The sequence below is a fragment of the Esox lucius genome, chromosome 19 (genome assembly GCF_011004845.1).
Source record: "Esox lucius isolate fEsoLuc1 chromosome 19, fEsoLuc1.pri, whole genome shotgun sequence".
Classification (NCBI taxonomy): Eukaryota; Metazoa; Chordata; class Actinopteri; order Esociformes; family Esocidae; genus Esox; species Esox lucius.
Window position 1 is genome coordinate 37,635,227 of NC_047587.1, and position 22,996 is coordinate 37,658,222.

General features: G+C 41.4%; 1 protein-coding gene across 1 annotated transcript in view; it reads right to left on the reverse strand.

The window, feature by feature from the left end:
* The window catches only part of LOC105018476 (GRAM domain-containing protein 2A), a 47,639-nt gene extending 36,826 nt beyond the window's left edge, over positions 1-10,813 (reverse strand). Inside the window, exon 1 of the mRNA XM_010883934.4 lies at positions 10,574-10,813. The gene's annotated coding sequence lies outside the window, so the exon portion shown is untranslated. The remainder of the gene's footprint in view (positions 1-10,573) is intronic.
* Between the last annotated feature and the right edge of the window lie 12,183 nt (positions 10,814-22,996).

Sequence of the window (22,996 nt, forward strand, 5' to 3'; positions counted from 1 at the left end):
GTGACGATTAAACATAAACCCTTCATTCACACAGGTGCTCACACCAACACCTTTTTCTCACTATCATGGTGGCACTAAAGCTAATCTGTGCAGGAGTGAATTTATTGTCTTCGGACATTGTCTACATCTTTTTTAAGCAACAATGGTGGATATGTAACCAGACCAGCTTGGTTTCACTCTGCTCATGGGTGTGAAAAGTCCTTTATATCCTCTTTCCCATGATATCATTAACATGTATTTCAGAAGTGGGTAGGGACGTGTAAAGGGAAGAAAAGCACATTTCAGGAACACTCTCCTATGTGTAGCTAATGGAAATTTACCAGATTTGACCACCTTCTCATTTCATTTCGTTAGCAGGGCCTGGATGTTGCTATTCAGTTTCAAAGCCTTTTTATATTCTTAGTACAACCCCATTTCCAAAAAAGATGGGAGACTGCGTAGAATGTAAATAAAAACAGAATTCAATGATGTGCAAATCATTTATACCCTATATTCAATAGAAAATAGTACAAACAGCATGGCTCTGTAGTAAAAGAGTAAAACTGGAGCTAAACTGGCCTGCCTGCAATCTAGACCTGTCCCCAATTGAAAACATTTGGCGCATTATGAAACAACAAATATGACAAAAGTGACCCTGAACGGTTAAGCAGCTGAAATCCTCTATCAAACAAGAATGGGAATACATTTCACTTTCAAAACTATAGCAATAGATCTCCTCAGTTCCCAGACGCGTACAGAGTATTGTTAAAATAAGTGGTGATGAAACAATGCAATGTGTTGCTGGCATCAAACTCAAAATAGGCACATATTTTTCAAAAAACAAAAACAATTTGATATGTTGTTTTTGTACTATTTTCAATAAATAGCGTCCCAACCTTTTTTTGGAAACGGGGTTGTAGCTCGGAAGTCAGTGGAAAACACTGCATTGTATAACAGGCCGCTGTGCATTCTTTTTGTTGCTGTTCAGGCCAGTGGACGACATAGCCTACAGTTAAAGACCATGCCTGTTTCTAAATCCTCCCGAGGCAGTTGTGTAAAACTCAGGATGGGTAGAAGAAAAAAAGGAAGAATGGGCCGAGTGGAAGTCTGGTGAAGCTCAGTTCGTAGAGTACACCACTTGCATGCCACTGTTGTGTGACTGAAAATAATAATTCTGCTCACAGGTTTTTCCACATTAGCCTATAACAAACTGAATTTCTGAACTCAGCTTAAACTCTTTCTGGGTCTAAGCCCTGCATTGTATCAGTGGTACCACAGACTAACTGTGGTACCCTAGCAGGTCCTTACAACAACAACGTCCTCTTTCATTAGCTAATACCATTCTTAACCTACTTTAAGAGAATAGAAAGTCAGTCATTGAAGTATCTGCAGCGGATTGGGTCACTGTATTAGGGAAGACAGGCATGTTGACAGTAAACTGGTTAGCAGGGAATAGAGAGATAAGCTAGATGACAGTTGATTGGTTGGCTTAGAATGTGTAGGCACTGTAAGTGCTAACTAACAAGACAGGCATGGTAGTTCAGCTAACAGCCCAGCTCTTTCAAAGGTAGGAAGTGGAAAGGTATGGGAGGGTGAAAGAGGGGGGAAATATAGAGATGTGAGCATCATTAACAAGGCTGCACAGAGAAAGGTATGGGAATTTGAACTGTTTTAAGGCCGTTAGCTTGGCAAAGCCTCAGAAACCTTTGACTGGGTGAACAGTGAACACATTTAGAAACGTTCACAAGCCGCACATGAAATAAAATACCATAGTTACAACTTCAATCTTCAGTATTTTAAAGGGAATAATGTATAGAAAACCGTCTGATGATGAATCCAATATGGTACTAATAATGAATGTAAGTCACTCTGGATAAGAGCGTCAGCTAAATGACTAAAATGTAAAGTCTGTCACACCTGAAGTGGAAAATTCAAATGTTCCTTAATACTCAAAAGGGATGGAATTGAGAGTCAGTAGGTTTGAGAGTCAGTAGGATTGACAGTCAGTAGGATTGACAGTCAGTAGGGTTGACAGTCAGTAGGGTTGACAAGTCAGTAGGATTGACAGTCAGTAGGATTGACAAGTCAGTAGGATTGACAGTCAGTAGGGTTGACAGTCAGTAGGTTTGACAAGTCAGTAGGATTGACAGTCAGTAGGATTGACAAGTCAGTAGGATTGACAGTCAGTAGGATTGACAAGTCAGTAGGATTGACAGTCAGTAGGTTTGAGAGTCAGTAGGATTGACAGTCAGTAGGTTTGAGAGTCAGTAGGATTGAGAGTCAGTAGGATTGACAAGTCAGTAGGATTGAGAGTCAGTAGGATTGAGAGTCAGTAGGATTGACAGTCAGTAGGATTGACAGTCAGTAGAATTGACAGTCAGTAGGATTGACAGTCAGTAGGATTGACAGTCAGTAGGATTGACAGTCAGTAGGTTTGAGTGAATGAAGGCACATGTTTTTACGGTTATGTTGTCCGGGTGCAGGTAGCACTACCTCATCTTCTGCCTCCTCCTGCATCAGGACACTCACAGAACAAGATGGATGCTTTTATCTTATGTATCTCCCCGTGCATTCATTCAGGACACAGTCAACGTGCAACATTGGAAGTCTCATACGCAATTAATTCTTAAAAGATGATTAAGAGTACCACAGAGCTTGACCCAGCTCTCAGTGTCCCCGTTGAAGCCAATGTTCTGTTCATGCCGGTCGGACACCTTGAACAAGGTCCTTCAATATCCCCCTGTGGTAAAATCCTCTCTCTCCCTACGGGCTTATCACATTCTTCATTGGTGTACATGACATACAACCATTCCCATGTTCTTCCAAGCATTCAAAAGGACACCAGTTAATGGTAAGACTGAGCTTTCAACGTTCACATTAAGACATGGCAGTGCAATGACAGACGACAGCGAGACAGGAAGTGATTCACTGTAAATAGTCTGCCGGAAGCAAAAGGAGAAGCAGTGAGACAGACAAAAATAACTATATTGTTGAGTATGATAATGTATGTGGGAGCTGTATAAGATGAGAGAAGGATGGGTTTAATCGATGCTAGCCACTCTGGCCAGGGCCAGACAATGTCAGTGTGATCTGATCATCTAAACAGCATTCAGTCCATAACAGTGCAAGTATTATTTTTTTTCAAAAGGCAGTAAGAGCTCAGGGCAGGTATGCGGGGACTAGCTGGCACTGTTTTCTTTCATTTGTGACTGCCATTGGCACCAGACCCTGCCGGCCCAGACTGTCTGGACACATAGGGAGTGTTGGATCCTCAGCGTGACCTCAACAGGAAGACAAATAAAGAAGGCGGAAGGAGAAAATGAGAAAGAAGAGAGATCTCGTTTTTATAAGGAAATATTCGATGAGATGATTGATTGCACGATTCCATGACCTGTCTTTGACAACCAAGTGTTTCTAATAACGGCAGCGGACAGAGAACAGCGGACAGAGAAGTAGAAGTGACCTGCTCCGCGCTGAATGCTAAGCCTGGCTCATTATTCTCTGCCCAGACGATGACTTTTAGGCGCAGGCTTCCTAAGGCTTCCTTACTCGACAAAGACGAAAAGCTCTTGCCAATTCGGTGACGGCGTAGTACATTTTATATACAAGCCCTCTAACGCGGACGCCCTCCTGTCAGGGCTCCATTTAGCTGGCTCCCGCTCTCTCTGTTTGTAAGAGCTCACTCTGCCTCACAGTCACGTACAGGATGAAGGTCTGTTCTCTTCCGGTCGCCATGGCAACAGCAGGCTGAGAAAAGGCCACTCCAGTTGGGTTTTACTGCTTTCCGTTTGCTTGATTCCAACGCGGAATCAATAACCCAGGGCCAATACAACCTGGGCCGTTTGAACAGTGCAGGCCATCTCATTGAAGAGACACTCTGAATGAATGTCTGGAAAGAAATCGTGCAATTAAATAATGCCTTGAAAGATGTACCTACAAAATGTACTTCTGGGCTAAACAGACACAAAAAAGACAAATGAAAAACCCAATTGGAACATTATTCTGATACTGTTGAAACAGTGAATAGAAATAGTATGTGAATGTGGCTAAATCTACTCTGGGTTTAAATACAGGAAAAGAAAAGGCGTCAGACTGTGGAAGTCTCTAACGGTGTTCAAGGATGGCTTTATCGATTGACGCTTCCACAGGCATGCTGGTGGAGATGCAGGCTGACGTGTGACACCGCTCCAAACGCTACGATGCTGGAGTATCCAGCTACAGAAGGCTTCCTCCTTGTGTCACTCCCCTTGCAGTGAATTGGCAGAACACTTGCATTGTGCAGACCTCACATGCTTGCGATGCAAACTCATACTCAAGCTATCATTCCGCATGTCTGTGCCTGCCCTGTCTGTTCCCTTCAGATCTAATCAGGGTCCAAGGATTCCAGCACATCTTTACCTACTGAGAAAGACGTTTTAAGTAAGAGTCATGTTTTTCCTTTAGCTGTTACACAAGCGTCCTCTTTCACGTCTTCCCTTTCTAGAACTTCCTTTCCAGGGAAGACACTTAACGTGTGTTGGTGAAGCAGGGGGACATTAGTTCAATTTGTTGTAAATAACTGAGAAATAATAATGATCCTTAATGAAGGAGGTTCCTCACAAACTGGTACTTTTAATGTGTGCATGACAGTCCTTCATATCTTGCAGTCTAGATATAATCTTGCTCACACACACAAGCTCCTATCATTCTGGTACAAGGAATTTACATTGACACAGACGCAAAATACAATTTCCATTATTTTAGTTACTTTTATTTAAACCAGAGTGATCATGTTGAGATGACGGGCGAGCAAAGCTAGAAAACCTCTGACCCACATCTATTCCTTCATAATGGCCGGTATGAAACTACGTTTTTAAAATCAGACGGTGAGGTCCATGATTCTGTAATGCGCAGAAACAGCTTAAATAAACCAGCAGCTGCCCTAAGATGGCCTCACAGATACAAATACACCAGTGAGTCCATTGCCTTAAGGAAAAGTATGGTCATCCTGCTAACTGAAGTAAGGTACAATGACGTGTAGGAGGTCTTGGGTTTGTTACTAATTTTACATTTTAAAAATCATCCAGTATGTGCTTCGTCGGTGCAGGGAAGACACCAGGGCATTCATGTGAAATGTATTCACTCTGCCTCATTACTGCCTCAACACAAGATATCTGCTGTTCTAATGTTGTTATGCGTGAAACCGTTTACTAACGAGTAACGGAAGTCCAGAAAAGGCTCGCGGGGTGGCGGTTTCATAACTAACAACAAACATAAACAGCTCTATTGTCCGGTGTCACAATCGGAGCCAAATTGCTTCCGAACCTCCTCAATGGGCCTCTTGTTCAAGCATCCTTGAGTGTTCTCCCCTCTTCAGTTCACCCTGTTCCTGAATAAGGAGCCCATTCCCAAACGGAACATACCAAATTGTGCCCGTCTCAAATCTGTGGAATCAAATGGTTTGAAAAAGATCTGGACATAGTGGTTAGGAAATCGTAAACAACATCGGAGTGGGCTGCACAGTGAGGCACAGTGAGGCAGTCTGTACGGCATCAACACCAATAGATTGGTGTGTGTGGTGGATAGAATGGTGTGACAAACAAACGCTAATTATATCCACATGAAAGAGAGTAGTAACTAGTGAAGTAATGAATTCACTGCAAATATCTTTGACGACAAGTCCACTGTGCCGTTTATTTAAGGCAGATTTTTCCAACTTGAGTTTGACAGCTGTGTTACACTGTCTACAACATGAACAGACAAAGAACCATGAGATGGAAATGACCTCGCCTCCACCTGAGCTAATCAAATGGGTTCTCTTCTAAGTTCCCAGCCTACTCCACTTTAGACTATTAGAATGGCTAAACATGCAGCTATCCAATTTGCCTCTTTCATTCCCAGTGCAAGAATTGCATTGAATTTAAGCAACTCATCTTAGAGGAAGCGTCATATTAAATGGTTAAACCTTTTTGGTATTAATAGGGAGGCTGGCTTTACAGTCCTATTGAAACTGTCTTTGGTATTGTGTTCAGCCACAGGGACACTTTATCCCACGCTGACGGCTGCCCACATCAGCTGGAATGGAGGCTATGGACATTCTGTACTATTCCGCCGACAAAAAGACAAAACATAGCCCTGGGCTTCAGCAATGACAGCCGAAAGAACAGCCTAGTTCCTGAAGAAAGGATACCTATGTTGAAACTTGAATGAGGTCATTGGAAACCAAACCTCTCTAAGAGTAAATCTGTAAAACATGATCAGCATCAGGCCTACCTGTAGTCAGCATACACATACATGAATATAGAACAAATCTATGGAGGTTAAGGGGAGGGACTGTTTACTTACACTCAGAAATCATAACACACAGTGCTGCGAAAATGACCTTGCAGAAATCATGAACGGTTGGCAAATATTTACTTCAAATAATGACAGACACTATTGCTAAAGCCAGTTTGTTGCATTACTTTTTCATGCAGCCATTTATGATAATTGCTATTATTTACCTTAACATCATCAATGTCTTAATGTATTATAGACCTTAATAGATGTATTCATAAACAAATATTTTTCGTGCACAAATAAACTTGAATCATAGTGTGTGTTGTATTTTAAACATTATAAACTGTATGGTTTGAACTCTGAATGCTGATTGGCTGAAAGACATCATATAAGAGCCACAACCACAGATACAATAAACATTACACTTTTTAATGTTTTAATTGTGTTAGTAGCCAGTAATATATAATAATATATAATATAACCAGTAATATATAAATATGACATGTGGGGGGGGTGGTATATTGCCAAGTGCTGTACCCAGCCAAAATGAAGGTTGTAGTAATAACAGTTTCAGCTATTTAAGATAAAGATATAGTTTTTTATGTTATTGATAGTTTTCCTGTCCAAGAACCTAAAGCAAACAGAAGAACGGTCTAAAGACAAACTTATCTCAAAGGATATTGTGAACTGGACATTCCAGGTCAAATCTAAACAATACTGCTACTACACTACTTCATGTTCAATTTGGAAAAGGAGTATTATGCTATTTAATTTTGGTCTTTTAATATCAAAACATATTTTACAGTTATTGCATAAGTTCTGTAAAAATGCTTTATTGTGGTTATTCTACCAACACATTTTTCACTGTTTAAAAAAGTTATCCCAGTGGTTAATAGACTTAATTTTTTTTCCACTGTTTTGTTTTGTTATCGAGTATTGTTTTGGCATCAAGTATCGTGATACAAAAACTGGTATTTGTATTGAGGGACTGTGACAACACAAATAACATATGAAGCTCGACACCTTGTGGGTTGAAACTGTTTTAGCAGCACATGGCCCACATTGGGCATTATCTGTATTTGTTTCTTATAGAATAGTGCTAATTTGCATCATTGAACAATGCCCAAGACAGTGTTACATCTAACGGTTTGATGTTACCACCTCCAACAAATAAAAAACAACCATGGAGGATGGCGTTTGTGCATACACACTTCGTCCTACTTTTAGTCAGCAGCATGCCTCTCAGATGCAAGGCGGAAAAGTTGATCAGCGACTTCCCCTAGCTCATTGGGATTTGCTGTGACAAGAAAAAGTTGTAACTGCAAACTAGACCTCACGGGATTGGGGAAAATGGGGTAGAATGTTATGAATAAATAATAATACAAAAAACAACTGAAAGCTTGTTGCAAAGGAGGCGAGCAGTCATACAGGGGGACGTAAACAGAGGTGCTAAAGACTTTTGGGGCAAGGCGTTTTGGGAGATCATTGGTTGGTAGAGGGATCTTCTGCTAACGACGGCCAAGTTTGACAGAAGTTCGAACCAAAACAGTTTTTCAAAAAGGTTTGTATATGGGGGGCAACGGAATAATGCTTTTAGGTTCTAAAGAGCAATTTTCTTCTAAGAAAATAAATAATAAATAAATAAATAAAAATAATGTAAAAGGTTGCTTTGGTTGTACCTACAGGGGAACATTTGCTTTCTGGTTTCCTGGTATAAACTGGGTACTATATCAACCAGAAGGGTTGCACTTGTAACGAAAAGGTGCCCCTTGAAACCTAAACATGGTCTCCCTCGAACCAAAGAAACCTTTATCCTATTGGGACAACCGAATAACACATTTGATGTTCACAATACATTATTTAGCTGGATCTTCAAGCCTAGTGCCCTCTTGAGTACTTTCCGAATGGATTCAATCACACAGTTGTCTGGAATTTAATGACTGGTTTGATAATTAAGTAATAAGGCTGAAGAGGGTGTGGTATATAGCCGACTTACCATGGCTAAGAGCTGTTCTAATTCACAATGCATTGCAAAGTGCCTAGGTACTGCACTTAGTCGTGATATATTGGCCATATACCCCAAAGCCCAGCAGTCTTCAACTGTCCAATTGCCTTATTGCTAATTAAAAATGGTTAACAAAGCAATAAGAACAGATATATATATATATATATATATATATATATATATATATATACAGACAGGTGCTGGTCATAAAATTAGAATATCATCAAAAAGATGTATTTCAGTAGTTCCATTCAAAAAGTGAAACTTGTATATTATATTCATTCATTACACACAGACTGATATATTTCAAATGTTTATTTATTTTAATTGTGATGATTATAACTGACAACTAATGAAAATCCCAAATTCAGTATCTCAGAAAATTAGAATATTACTTTAGACCATATTTGTTGCTTTAAGCCAGGGATGCCAAACCATGTTCCTGGAGATCTACTGTCCAGTAGGTTTTATCTCCAACTCTAATTTAGCCCACCTGATTCTAATAATTACCTGGATGATAGGCTTAACCAGGTTACTCACAAATGGGGTTGAAATGAACAGGGTTGGGCAGCCCTGGAACAGAAACAGGGTTGGGCAGCCCTGCTTTAAGCCAATTTGCTTTTAAAATTCTAAGCAACTAGTTAGAAAGGAGTGGTTTAATCCAGGATGCTTTGAATTTTTAATGCTGATTGGTTAAAAGTCACAGTAAATGAGAACACCATTCACTGAATTTTTTTAATCAATGATCAAACCTAAAAAAATGAAGGTAATGATTCACACTTTTATCAGTTCACCCAATGCATATCAATTACTTTGGTTTAACTTGTATTTTTAAAGTAATTTATTTTGTGTTAATTCAGTAAAGTCTCATTTGCATATATCCCAGCATGCCTTAAACATGCCTTAAACATGAGTGATACCCACTCATGAGTATGTTTGTTATTGACAGAGACATGGTTGTTGCACTCAGCAACCAGTACTCCTGATGCTTCCACCAAGCTTGTGCAAAATTGGTTCTAACAGGAGCAGTTCTAGGTGTTAGTGCCAGACCACTTGGGAAACCCCCAACCAGTAGAGGAGAGTGGGATTCTATATATTGCCAATTGGACAACAGCTCAGAGAACAGCCAACTAATGTAACATGTTATCACCCACACCACACACTCAAAACAACTGAATGAGCAGTGAACTGTTTACCAAATAAGACCAGGTAAACTACAACTAAAACAAGCATCTCTGTATTGGGTGCAATAAATACAACTGCTTAAAGGTTGGATTAGGTTAGGAAAATAACTACTTTTTTTAATAAAACAAAGTAATCAATGTGTGCATGTATAACAGAAGATATTACAACAAATTTCTTGCAGCAATGCTTTCTGGGAAATGTTGCTGGTGTTACCAAATCCCTTTTGGGTCAACCCCAAAAAAAGTACATTAAATGAAACTGAAATATTTGGCTTTACACTAAAATATCTGGTTCTACAACTAAACTAATCATTTTAAACTAAATGGAATTAAAAAATGAATTGGATGAACAGCTGGTAACACTTTTTTCAGTGTTGCTTTGACATCACAATTATTTACTGTTATAACTGATTTGGCAACCAGCTTATGATCTATAATAATGCATCTTGGGGGTTTGCGGTATATTGCCAATATACCATGGCTAAGAGGATAGGCTATAGGCAATATATCACACCCCTCATACCTTATTGCTTAATTAGAAAATTCCTGTCAGTATATAAATGAAGCTACATAGAGCTGTTGGCTAATCATAATAACCCAACTACATACCTAACAGACCGCCCACAAGTGGAACATCATCATGTGCTGGGTGACAAGTTTCCATTCCCAAAAGAGAGATTACCGAGAACCTTGCACTCTATTATAGCTGCCATGTGATTTCCTATTGTCAACACATTGGAACACACTTTGCACACCGTGTTCAACGTTCTTCTCAACGGGAGAGCACTGCTCAAAGGTAGCATTGAATGCATTTAACATTTTCACAAACAAATCATTTCAAAACAAAATGTTTAGCTATATACGGTTAAAATGAGTGCATAAACTACCACAGTACTGTTGTGTGTTGATTCAATACTTCATTATCAGTATATTCAGAATGATAATTAGGAGCACAAACCTCCGTTATGTAATAACATACTTATAATGTTAGTGTCCGTCTTGAATCCGCTGTTAATTACATTCATATCACTCAAAATTACATTCATAACACGTCTACACAGAAAAAGCACTGCGAGATACCGTAGCAGGAACACCGAGCAGAAAGAAAATCTACCGCTATTTCGTTCTCGAGGTGGATAAAACCTACCGTGGAAGCCGTAGCTACGCTGTAGAGTATTTCATTTCCGCGGCAGAATCAGAGAGTGAATTGGGATGAATGTCCACATAATGGTCTTCGAAAGTAAGACATCCGTAGTGTAAAGTAGAAATGTTTTTTTTTTAAAGACTATGAGGGGACAAGCGGCTGTCGGAGTTGACGAGCTGTCTACACGAAGGCAAGAGAACGGAGAGGATCAAATAAAACTTGTTGCGCTCTCCATCCACGAGCGCAGTGGGTAGTGGCTTAATAACTGCTCCCGCCTCCTGTATTTTTTTGTGCTTCTACAGTAGCTTCATCAAAATGTCTGTCTGGTCTAAGGTCGTGGAACACTCAGTTTATGTGACTGTGAACCAATTATTTTAATTTTCTTAAGGGATCAATCAATATATTACATTATTAAATTATACTGTGTGTGATACTGATAGAGAGATACATTACATGTACATACACTCACCTAAAGGATTATTAGGAACACCATACTAATACTGTGTTTGACCCCCTTTCGCCTTCAGAACTGCCTTAATTCTACGTGGCATGGATTCAACAAGGTGCTGAAAGCATTCTTTAGAAATGTTGGCCCATATTGATAGGATAGCATCTTGCAGTTGATGGAGATTTGTGGGATGTACATCCAGGGCACGAAGCTCCCGTTCCACCACATCCCAAAGATGCTCTATTGGGTTGAGATCTGGTGACTGTGGGGGCCATTTCAGTACAGTGAACTCATTGTCATGTTCAAGAAACCAATTTGAAATGATTCGAGCTTTGGGAAATGGTGCATTATCCTGCTGGAAGTAGCCATCAGAGGATGGGTACATGGTGGTCATAAAGGGATGGACATGGTCAGAAACAATGCTCAGGTAGGCCATGGCATTTAAACAATGCCCAATTGGCACTAAGGGGCCTAAAGTGTGCCAAGAAAACATCCCCCACACCATTACACCACCACCACCAGCCTGCACAGTGGTAACAAGGCATGATGGATCCATGTACTCATTCTGTTTACGCCAAATTCTGACTCAACCATCTGAATGTCTCAACAGAAATCGAGACTCATCAGACCAGGCAACATTCTTCCAGTCTTCAACTGTCCAATTTTGGTGAGCTCGTGCAAATTGTAGCCTCTTTTTCCTATTTGTAGTGGAGATGAGTGGTACCCGGTGGGGTCTTCTGCTGTTGTAGTCCATCCGCCTCAAGGTTGTGCGTGTTGTGGCTTCACAAATGCTTTGCTGCATACCTCGGTTGTAACGAGTGGTTATTTCAGTCAAAGTTGCTCTTCTATCAGCTTGAATCAGTCAGCCCATTCTCCTCTGACCTCTAGCATCAACAAGGCATTTTCGCCCACAGGTCTGCCGCATACTGGATGTTTTTCCCTTTTCACACCATTCTTTGTAAACCCTAGAAATGGTTATGCGTGAAAATCCCAGTAACTGAGCAGATTGTGAAATACTCAGACCGGCCCGTCTGGCACCAACAACCATGCCACGCTCAAAATTGCTAATATCACCTTTCTTTCCCATTCTGACATTCAGTTTGGAGTTCAGGAGATTGTCTTGACCAGGACCACACCCCTAAATGCATTGAAGCAACTGTCATGTGATTGGTTGATTAGATAATTGCATTAATGAGAAATTGAACAGGTGTTCCTAATAATCCTTTAGGTGAGTGTATATAGAGAAATAGAAAGAAAAAAGAGAGATCAAGAGATGGAATAAGGTGCCTAGTAGCTCAGACAATTGTTTTGTAAGAGGTGATATATGTTTTGGATGTTTCAGAATCCTTTGTAGTTCATTCTAATCATTCTGGTTTGTAATTAAACACCATGTGGATGAAATGTTATAGAAGGTACTCTGATGTCCTGTTCCCTTGAAGGCAGCATGGAGCCGTGCCATAAGAATCTGACAGCAACACTGAAGAGAAGAAGAATTACGATGCACTGTCTTATCCAGTCGCAGTGGCCGAAACTGGCAGGTTTTAATGTTGCAGACCACAGTTTTTTGCAAGAAACTTAATACTCGTATTGTTGTGAATCTTATGTGTAAACTCGGCTTAAAACAAATGCCCCCCAAGGGCACCTCAATGCCACCTGTTCCAAAATATTGCTTCCAGCGCCCCCCGTCTTACTCTGAATGCCCCCTGGGGGGCGGTACTGCCCCTGTTGAGAAACACTCATCTAGTGTGTAAATATAATTACAAACCAGAAAAGGAACCAGGCAACCCTAGTTCAACCGGCCTACAATTAGAAGGGAGAAACGTTGTTGCTCCTCCTGGATTTAAACCCATGTCTCCCACGAGAGTGTCTCTGTCTTTAACCACTACACCACATAGCTACAGTATAAGGGTACCGGTGTCAGTATAGCATCTCGACATTACAACATTTTGTCACGTATTAACATCACGCCAAGTCTGAATATTTCACTAGACACAATTAAGCATTGTGTTAAACTGACTAACGTTTCTTATTAAGTTTACCTCCCCCACAAATAGCATATATGACCTGTATGGCTTTTGCCACTAGCCATTTTAACAGCTTATTAGCCAGTAATAAGCTTACTAGTATATACTAACTTACTAATTGGAATAGCCATAAGAATTGAGCAAATTCTGGTGAGACTGAATATGAACTTTAGGTACACTGCCAAAGCTATTTCATTTCATGGCACAACACTTAGTTTTTCTTTCATTCGTGAATTACATTGATGAAAGAAATATCAATATAGGTGATGATAACTGACTTTTTCGTCAAGTGAAAAGATGAGAGAATCGTGAAAACCCCTACTCTTTTACTGCCCAAGTGGGTGATCTAGCCTATATTACCCCAAAAAGCATGCACGGATGCGTACTTCGAAAATGCACCAGAAAGAGTCGCTATATAACCATATAGCAATATAGCAACAGTTTTGTTTGAGGCTTCCTATAATGTAGCTACTGAAGGTTGTAGCCAGTGATGTTTTTGTCAATCCTGAACAAATCCTAATGCATCATTTGTTTTGACTGTAATGAAGCTCGACCGCAGAACCTATTGGTTGATAGTGCGCATTTTTAACCACTACGATATTTAACAAGGGGTAGTCACTCAGTCACTCACTCAGTCTGTCAGTCAGGCAGTCAGTCAGTCAGTGAGTGAGTGAGTGACATTCACTCTTCTTGGCCGGCACCGCTTATGTGGTCCGACAAAAATGATTACTTATAAAAAGTACTACACTGGGCCTTTAATAGTTTACATAATTTGATAGAACATCTAGATTTGTTCTACTATTACATTGTAAGATAATTACTCTTTCAACAATCTGTCAAAGAATACAGTGCCCTCGAAATGTAAGGCCTCCTTGGTTTGCTATGGAAAAAGCTATGGGAAAATGTAATTGTTGTTTATCATTTTGAACTTATACTGAAAATATAGATGAGGTGGAAGAACAATAAACAAGGCATCTGAGACCATACTTCTATGCAAATCTCTTCAGATCTCTCAGAGTCCTTGGTCTCACTTGTGGACAGCTTTGTAATGCTACTCTTGTTTGTGGATGAAGCAGCGAGATAAGCTAGCAAGACAATATAATAACAATGGAAGATTTCAATTTAATGGTACAGAAGAAAATATGTTTTAGATCAGAAGAAAAATCTCCTAAAAGAGAAGGCAGCTAGACGCCATTCCAAAACACGTGAACATCGCTGCAACCATCTATCCAAGAATATAAGCAGCAGAACTTTCAAGTCCTGTAAGTTGGGAGGTGGAGCTGCCATGGATTGGACTTGTTGGTCCAGCACATCCCACAGGTGCTCAATCAGATTGAGATCTGGGGAATTTGGAGGCCAAGGCAACACCCTAAACTCATCATCATGTTCCTCAAACCATGTGTGCAGTGTGGCAGGGCACATTATCCTGCTGAAAGAGGCCACTGCCATCAGGGAATACTATTGCCATGAAGGGGTGTACCTGATCTGGAAAGATGTTTGGGTAGGTGGCACATGTCAAATTGTCATGTGCCACCTCCCTCCACAGCGCATCCTGGTGTCATCACACCTTCCCCAGGTAAACAGCGCACATGTACACGACTGTGTGATGTGATGTAAAAGAAAACAGGACTCATCGGACCAGGCCACCTTCTTCCACTGCTTCAAGATCCAGTGTGCTTCGACAGCAGACAGGGGTCATCATGGGCACTCTGACCAGAGTGCAGCCCTCTAAGCTGCAGGATGCAAAGCACTGTGTGTTGTGATACATTCCTCCCATAACACTCATTCACATTTTCTGTGACTAGTGCCACAATAATCCTTCTGTCAGTTTTGATCAGACGAGATAGCCTTGGTTGCACTCATGCATCGATGACCCGGCCGCCAGGTTTGTGGTTTGTCCCTCCTCGGACCACTGTTGGTAGGTACTCACTGCTGACCAGGAGCACCCCACAAGCCTTGTTGTTTCGGGGATGCTCTGACCCAGTCGTCTGGCCCTTGTCAAAGTCACTCAGGTCTTTACTCCCTCCATTTCTCCGGCATCCAACACGTTGACTACGAGAACTGATTGTTTGCTGATCATCTAATCTTCCCAGATCTTAACATGTGCCCTTGTTAGGACATGATCAACATTATCTGCTTCACCTGTGAGTGGTCAATGTTTTGGCGCATCAGTGTACAATGTGCATGGTGACAAGAACAGGGAAAGAATATTTTTCTTTTTTAAAGGGATAATATAAAACCTTTGTAAGGAATAATATGATGTGAAAGTGATATTAGCGCCACCAGACCCTCTCCATCCAAGACTATGGGTCATAAAAGTCTCTCTTTACTTCCAGGTGTGATAAAGACCTAAATGTGATCTTACAAAGCAAATAAAGGGCTATTTTCCCCTCACTCTCTATGGCCTTTTTACACTATTATATGTTTTCTGAAATTTAGAAAATCACATTTATTCATTAAGTACATATACTGTACACATAACTAACATTTTGCTTGGTGTAAAGGTGCTGGTACTGGCAGACAACATATATTGTAGGAACAGAACACACAGAATGTAAACAGAGTTGACACTGTATACAAGTAATACATAATGGGTGGCATACATAAAAGCTAATGGGATATGAGCAGTGAGAAGATCTGATACATTAATTTAGACTTGATATACACTCACCTAAAGGATTATTAGGAACACCTGTTCAATTTCTCATGAATGCAATTATCTAATCAACCAATCACATGGCAGTTGCTTCAATGCATTTAGGGGTGTGGTCCTGGTCAAGACAATCTCCTGAACTCCAAACTGAATGTCAGAATGGGAAAGAAAGGTGATTTAAGCAATTTCGAGCGTGGCATGATTGTTGGTGCCAGATGGGCCGGTCTGAGTATTTCACAATCTGCTCAGTTACTGGGATTTTCACGCACAACCATTTCTAGGGTTTACAAAGAATGGTGTGAAAAGGGAAAAACATCCAGTATGCGGCAGTCCTGTGGGCGAAAATGCCTTGTTGATGCTAGAGGTCAGAGGAGAATGGGCCGACTGATTCAAGCTGATAGAAGAGCAACTTTGACTGAAATAACCACTCGTACAACCTTGAGGCGGATGGGCTACAACAGCAGAAGACCCCACCAGGTACCACTCATCTCCACAACAAATAGAAAAAGAGGCTACAATTTGCATGAGCTCACCAAAATTGGACAGTTGAAGACTGGAAGAATGTTGCCTGGTCTGATGAGTCTCGATTTTTGTTGAGACATTCAGATGGAGTCAGAATTTGGCGTAAACAGAATGAGAACATGGATCCATCGTGCCTTGTTACCACTGTGCAGGCTGGTGGTGGTGGTGTAATGGTGTGGGGGATGTTTTCTTGGCACACTTTAGTCCCCTTAGTGCCAATTGGGCATCGTTTAAATGCCATGGCCTACCTGAGCATTGTTTCTGACCATGTCCATCCCATGTACCCATCCTCTGATGGCTACTTCCAGCAAGATAATGCACCATGTCACAAAGCGCGAATCATTTCAAATTGGTTTCTTGAACATGACAATGAGTTCACTGTACTGAAATGGCCCCCACAGTCACCAGATCTCAACCCAATAGAGCATCTTTGGGATGTGGTGGAACGGGAGCTTCGTGCCCTGGATGTGCATCCCACAAATCTCCATCAACTGCAAGATGCTATCCCATCAATATGGGCCAACATTTCTAAAGAATGCTTTCAGCACCTTGTTGAATCAATGCCACGTAGAATTTAGGCAGTTCTGAAGGCGAAAGGGGGTCAAACACAGTATTAGTATGGTGTTCCTAATAATCCTTTAGGTGAGTGTACAACTATTACAGTTCCGGTCAATGCATCTGTCTTGATACAGGTAGATGAGCAGCATTTTAGGTGTAGTATAATGGCACTGTGTGGAGATGGCTTGATGTAGAGAAAATTGTGTTTAGTTTCTATTGGACAGATGGAAGGTTGTTGAGGAGCACAGGGAAAGAAACTGTTTGTTAACTTGAAGGGAATCAATATAGCAAATCTTATTTATTTGCCAGATGTTTTGATCACTGGGCTACCTGTCTGTATAGGTAAAGTTATGCAATGCAGCACTTTCTAGGGCATTCTTGTTTATTCTTTACCACCATTATTCAAACTTGCTTGTAAAAACTCTGCAAAAGCAGACAATCTTTGATATAGGGATACACAACTTGTGTGTGGGAACCAATCAACATGGAGAGGAACAAGAGCAACAATGATCACTGACTTCTCTTCCCCTCCATGCAAAGACATTGCCCTCAGAATGAGTATAACACTGATATTTAAACATTTCTAGGTCTCTTTGTGGCTTTAATATTATTTCGAACCTTTTTTATTATCATTGTGCATGTAAATATTTCGATGAGTACATGAATGTTAATTGTGTACATTGATGTTGGTGTTGTCTTGTTACTCTGGTGTTCCAATTGGTTCTCAATATACCACATACCTTCAGTATTCAATATGTAAAATAATTGTTGCTATAGATATAACAAAAATGACAAATGATTCAGGCTTTCTTAGAAGAAAGTTTGTCTAGTCCTGGACTGGTGTCTTTTGAAAGTACACGCAACATTCCACCAGTTCTATTATGAGAAAGTATGTCTTCTAATCATCCAAACCATATACAGTGCCTTCGAAAGTATTCAGACCCATTCACTTCCTACACATTTTGTTGTTATAGACATAACTTAGAATTGATTACATGCCTTTTTTCTGTTATTAAAGCTTTTATATTTTGCAATAACAAAAGCTTTAAGTCATCTTAGGTATGACTGTACTTACCCATCTGGATTTGGGCAGTTTCTTCCATTCTTCCTTGCCGATCCTCAAAGGCTTTGTCAGGTTGGATGGGGATTGTTGGTGAACTGCAATCTTCAGGTCTCCAGAGACATTCAATGGGGTTTAAGCCTGGTCTTTGGCTGATCCACACCAGGACATTCACAGACGTGTCCCAAAGTCACCACTGTTGTCTTGGCTGTGTGAGTCTGGTCTGGCTATGTTTGACAGATTAATCTTCTCTCTAGTCGGAGTGCTGTAGATCAGGTTTTCCCCAAGGGACTTGTTCTGTTCATTCTGTTTCCCTGTCCACTGGGATGGTTTCATCCATGTGATGAATGGTACCTTGTTTTTGCCAGGTGTAGTGCTTTGCATACAGGCCCTGTCGTTTGGTTTTGGTATCGATAGACCAGATAATCTTTTTTCTCATGCTCTTTGAGTCATTCAGGCAGAATGTCATATGGCTTGTAGTCAGTAGTGGGTTATGTCAAACCACTCAACCATAAAGCTCTGCTGTGAAACTCTGAAGCTCTGATAGCGGCCGTTGTGTTCTTGGTCACCTCCTTACCAAAACCATTCTTTCCTGGTTTCTTTGTCTGGCCAGACAGTCATGTTTAGGAAGTCTTGTTAGTTGAAAACCTCTGTTTCATAATGATGGAGCCCACTTCTCTCCTGGGAACGTTGCATGATTTAAAATGTTTTGTATAACCTTACCAGATCTATGCCTCAAAACATTTCCTCAATCTCAAGAGGGTTCTACAGAGAGTTCATTTGACTTCACAGCTTGGTTTTTTGCTTTGACATTCACCCTGAAGTGTGGAACCTTTTATAGACAGATGTATGTCTTTATAAATCATGTCCAATCAATTTCTAGAGATATCTAAATGACTATCAAAGAACAGGATGCATTCCAGCTCAATTTCGAGTCTCATGGCAAATCGTCTAAATAAATACAGTATCTCACAAAAGTGAGTACACCCCATAAGATTTTTGTAAATATTTGAGTATATCTTTTCATGTAACAACACTGAAGAAATGAGACTTTGCTACAATGTAAAGTAGTGAGTGTACAGCTTGTATAACAGTGTAAATTTGCTGTCCCCTCAAAATAACTCAACACAGCCATTAATGTCTAAACCGCTGGCAACAAAAGTGAGTACACCCCTAAATGAAAATGTCCAAATTGTGCCCAATAAGCCATTTTCCCTCCCCGGTGTCATGTGACTCGTTAGTGTTACAAGGTCTCAGGTGTGAATGGGGAGCAGGTGTGTTAAATTTGGTGTTATCGCTCTCACACTCCCTCATACTGGTCACTGGAAGTTCAACATGGCACCTCATGGCAAAGAACTCACTGAGGATCTGAAAAAATAAATATATTGATCTACATAAAGATGGCCTAGGCAATAAGAAGATTGTCAAGACCCTGAAACGGAGCTGCAGCACGGCGGCCAAGACCCTGGACAGGTTAACAGGACAGCTTCCACTCAGAACAGGCCTCGCCATGGTCGACCAAAGAAGTTGAGTGCACATGCCAAGCCTCATATCCAGAGGTTGTCTTTGGGAAATTGACATATGAATTCTGACATTCCAACATGAAAACGACCCCAAACACACTTCCAAGACGACCAGTGCCTTGCTAAAGAAGCTGAGGGTAAAGGTGATGGACTGGCCAAGCATGTTTCCAGACCTAAACCCTATTGAGCATCTGTGGGGCATTCTCAAACTGAAGGTGGAGGAGCGCAAGGTCTCTAACATCCACTAGGTCTGTGATGTCGTCATGGAGGAGTCAAAGAGGACTCAAGTGGCAACCTGTGAAGCTCTGGTGAACTCCATGCCCAAGAGGGTTAAGGCAATGCTGGAAAATGATGGTGGCCACACAATATATTGACACTTTGGGCCCAATTTGGACATTTTCACTTGGGGGTGTACTCACTTTTGTTGCCAGCGGTTTATACATTAATGACTGTGTTGAGTTATTTAGACAGCAAATTTAAACTGATACAAGCTACACATTCGACTGAGGACCATGGCCTCGGATTTGGAGGTACTGATTTTCATCCCCACCGCTTCACACTCGGCTGCAAACCATCCAAGTGCATGCTGAAGGTCCTGGCTTGAAGGGGCCAACACGACAACATCATCCGCAAAGAGCAGAGACGAAATCGTGTGGTCTCCAAACCTGACACCCTCCGGCCCCTGGCTGGTCCTCAGTCGGAAAAGGGTGGCTTGCCCACTTGAGGTTGGTGGAGAGTGCCTGCCTCAAGTGGAGGAGTTTAAGTATCTAGGGGTCCTGTTCACGAGTGAGGGAAGGAAGGAACGGGAGATTGACAGACGGATCGGTGCAGCTTCTGCAGTAATGCGGTTGATGTATCGGTCTGTCGTGGTAAAGAAAGAGCTGAGCCGCAAGGCAAAGCTCTCGATTTACCGGTCAATCTACGTTCCTACTCTCACCTATGGTCATGAGCTTTGGGTCATGACCGAAAGGACAAGATCCCGGATACAGGCGGCCGAAATGAGCTTTCTCCGCAGGGTGGCTGGGCGATCCCTTAGAGATAGGGTGAGAAGCTCGGTCACCCGGGAGGAGCTCAGAGTAGAGCCGCTGCTCCTCCACATCGAGAGGGGTCAGCTGAGGTGGCTTGGGCATCTGTTTCGGATGCCTCCGGAAAGCCTTCCTGGGAAGGTGTTCCGGTCCCGTCCCACCAGGAGGAGACCCCGGGGAAGACCTAGGACACGCTGGAGGGACTATGTCTCCCGGCTGGCCTGGGAACGCCTCGGTGTCCCCCCGGAAGAGCTGAAGGAAGTGTCTGGGGAGAGGGAAGTCTGGGCATCCCTGCTTAGACTGCTGCCCCCGCGACCCGGCCCCGGATAAGCGGAAGAAGATGGTATGGTATGGTATAAGCTACACATGAAAAGATATACTTGAATATTTACAATAATGTGAGGGGTGTTCTCACTTTTGTGAGATACTGTATATATGTATAGTGGGGAGAACAAGTATTTGATACACTGCCGATTTTGCAGGTTTTCCTACTTACAAAGCATGTAGAGGTCTGTAATTTTTTATCATAGGTACACTTCAACTGTGAGATGGAATCTAAAAAAAAAATCCAGAAAATCACATTGGATGATTTTTTAATAATTAAATAGCATTTTATTGCATGACATAAGTATTGGATCACCTACCAACCTGTAAGAATTCCGGCTCTCACAGACCTGTTAGTTTTTCTTTAAGAAGCCCTCCTGTTCTCCACTCATTACCTGTATTAACTGCACCTGTTTGAACATGTTATCTGTATTAAAGACACCTGTCCACACACTCAATCAAACAGACTCCAACCTTTCCACAATGGCCAAGACCAGAGAGCTGTGTAAGGACATCAGGGATAGAATTGTAGACCTGCACAAGGCTGGGATGGGCTACAGGACAATAAGCAAGCAGCTTGGTGAGAAGGCAACAACTGTTGGAGTAATTATTAGAAAATGTAAGAAGTTCAAGATGATGATCAATCTCCCTCGGTCTGGGGCTCCATGCAAGATCTCACCTCGTGGGACATCAATGATCATGAGGAAGTTGAGGGATCAGCCCAGAACTACACGGCAGGACCTGGTCAATGACCTTAAGAGAGCTGGGACCATAGTCTCAAAGAAAACCATTAGTAACACACTACGCCGTCATGGATTAAAATCCTTCAGCGCACGCAAGGTCCCCCTGCTCAAGCCAGCGAATGTCCAGGCCCGTCTGAAGTTTGCCAATGACCATCTGGATGATCCAGAGGAGGAATGGGAGAAGGTCACGTGGTCTGATGAGACAAAAATAGAGCTTTCTGGTCTAAACTCCACTTGCAGTGTTTGGAGGAAGAAGAAGGATGAGCAACCCCAAGAACACCCTCCCAACCATGAAGCATGGAGGTGGAAACATCATTCTTTGGGGATGCTTTTCTGCAAAGGGGACAGGACGACTGCACCGTATTGAGGGGAGGATGGATGGGCCATGTATTACGAGATCTTGGCCAACAGCCTCCTCCCTCAGTAAGAGAATTAAAAAAGGGTTGTGGCTGAGTCTTAATTTAAAATGCAAATTAATTACTTAAAAATCATACAATGTGATTTTCTAGATTTTTGTTTTAGATTCTGTCACTCACAGTCAAAGAGTACCTATGATAAAAAGTACAGACTTCTTAATGCTTTGTAGGTGGAAAAACCTGCAAAATCGGCAGTGTATCAAAAACTTGTTCTCCCCACTGTATATATTGAACTGTTGGAAATTGATGCCCTGACCTAGGTAACAAAATAAAGCAGATGGAATATATAGAGAAATAGCCCATAAAACAGTGATTGATTTTTGATTGTTGCTTTTTTTGAAGGAAAAACACTAAATTGTCATTTATTTATTCACTGTAGTTCATTTCTGCAGTTAAAGCCTCTACACATGGGATTTAACCCACATGTGGAAGACAGGGGAATTAAAAGAGCATTACTCCCCTGCTCAATTTCATACATGCTACCTTTTTACTTTCTGCTGTAAAAATGCTATTTTTATTTCAACCGTGCTTACACAAATCAAGCAACAAGTGTTGATTGCTTACAAAAAGGAATAGACAGTGATTTTTATGTTTACTGCTTGTTTCAGTTACAAAATGAAAACAATGGTCCCATTTGGATAACAAAGGCAACCAGGGGAAAAAAATCAATTGGCCAATAACACACTGACAAAACCAGCGAGTAACTGACACTGTATTTTAAACTGCATTAATGTGACATGCTTAACATGTAAGATGTTACAAGGTGTTAATGTGTTACAATTGCCCTCAGCCTCCGACAGAACATTTCAAACTACACATTATCGAAGTAAAAATTTAATATAAACTGTTAAGTAGAACACAGTTGCTTTTACTACAGCCAGAGGCAAATAAGCCAACAAAAGAGCTATTCTCCTGGGACTGCGCTTCGAGTAGGTCATTCATTAAGGTACACGGCTCTCTTCTTCCCATCGACTTCCAACCGGGTCTCCATGGCAACTGCTGTGAGCTAGGCTAGAGTGTTTGTATGGTGCTTTTATTACGAGTCAGTCAGGCTCGGTCACCTGATTTCTCGGAAAGCTGAAAAATAAGCCTGGTACTAGGCTGGGAAATCCCAACTACACCAAGAAAAC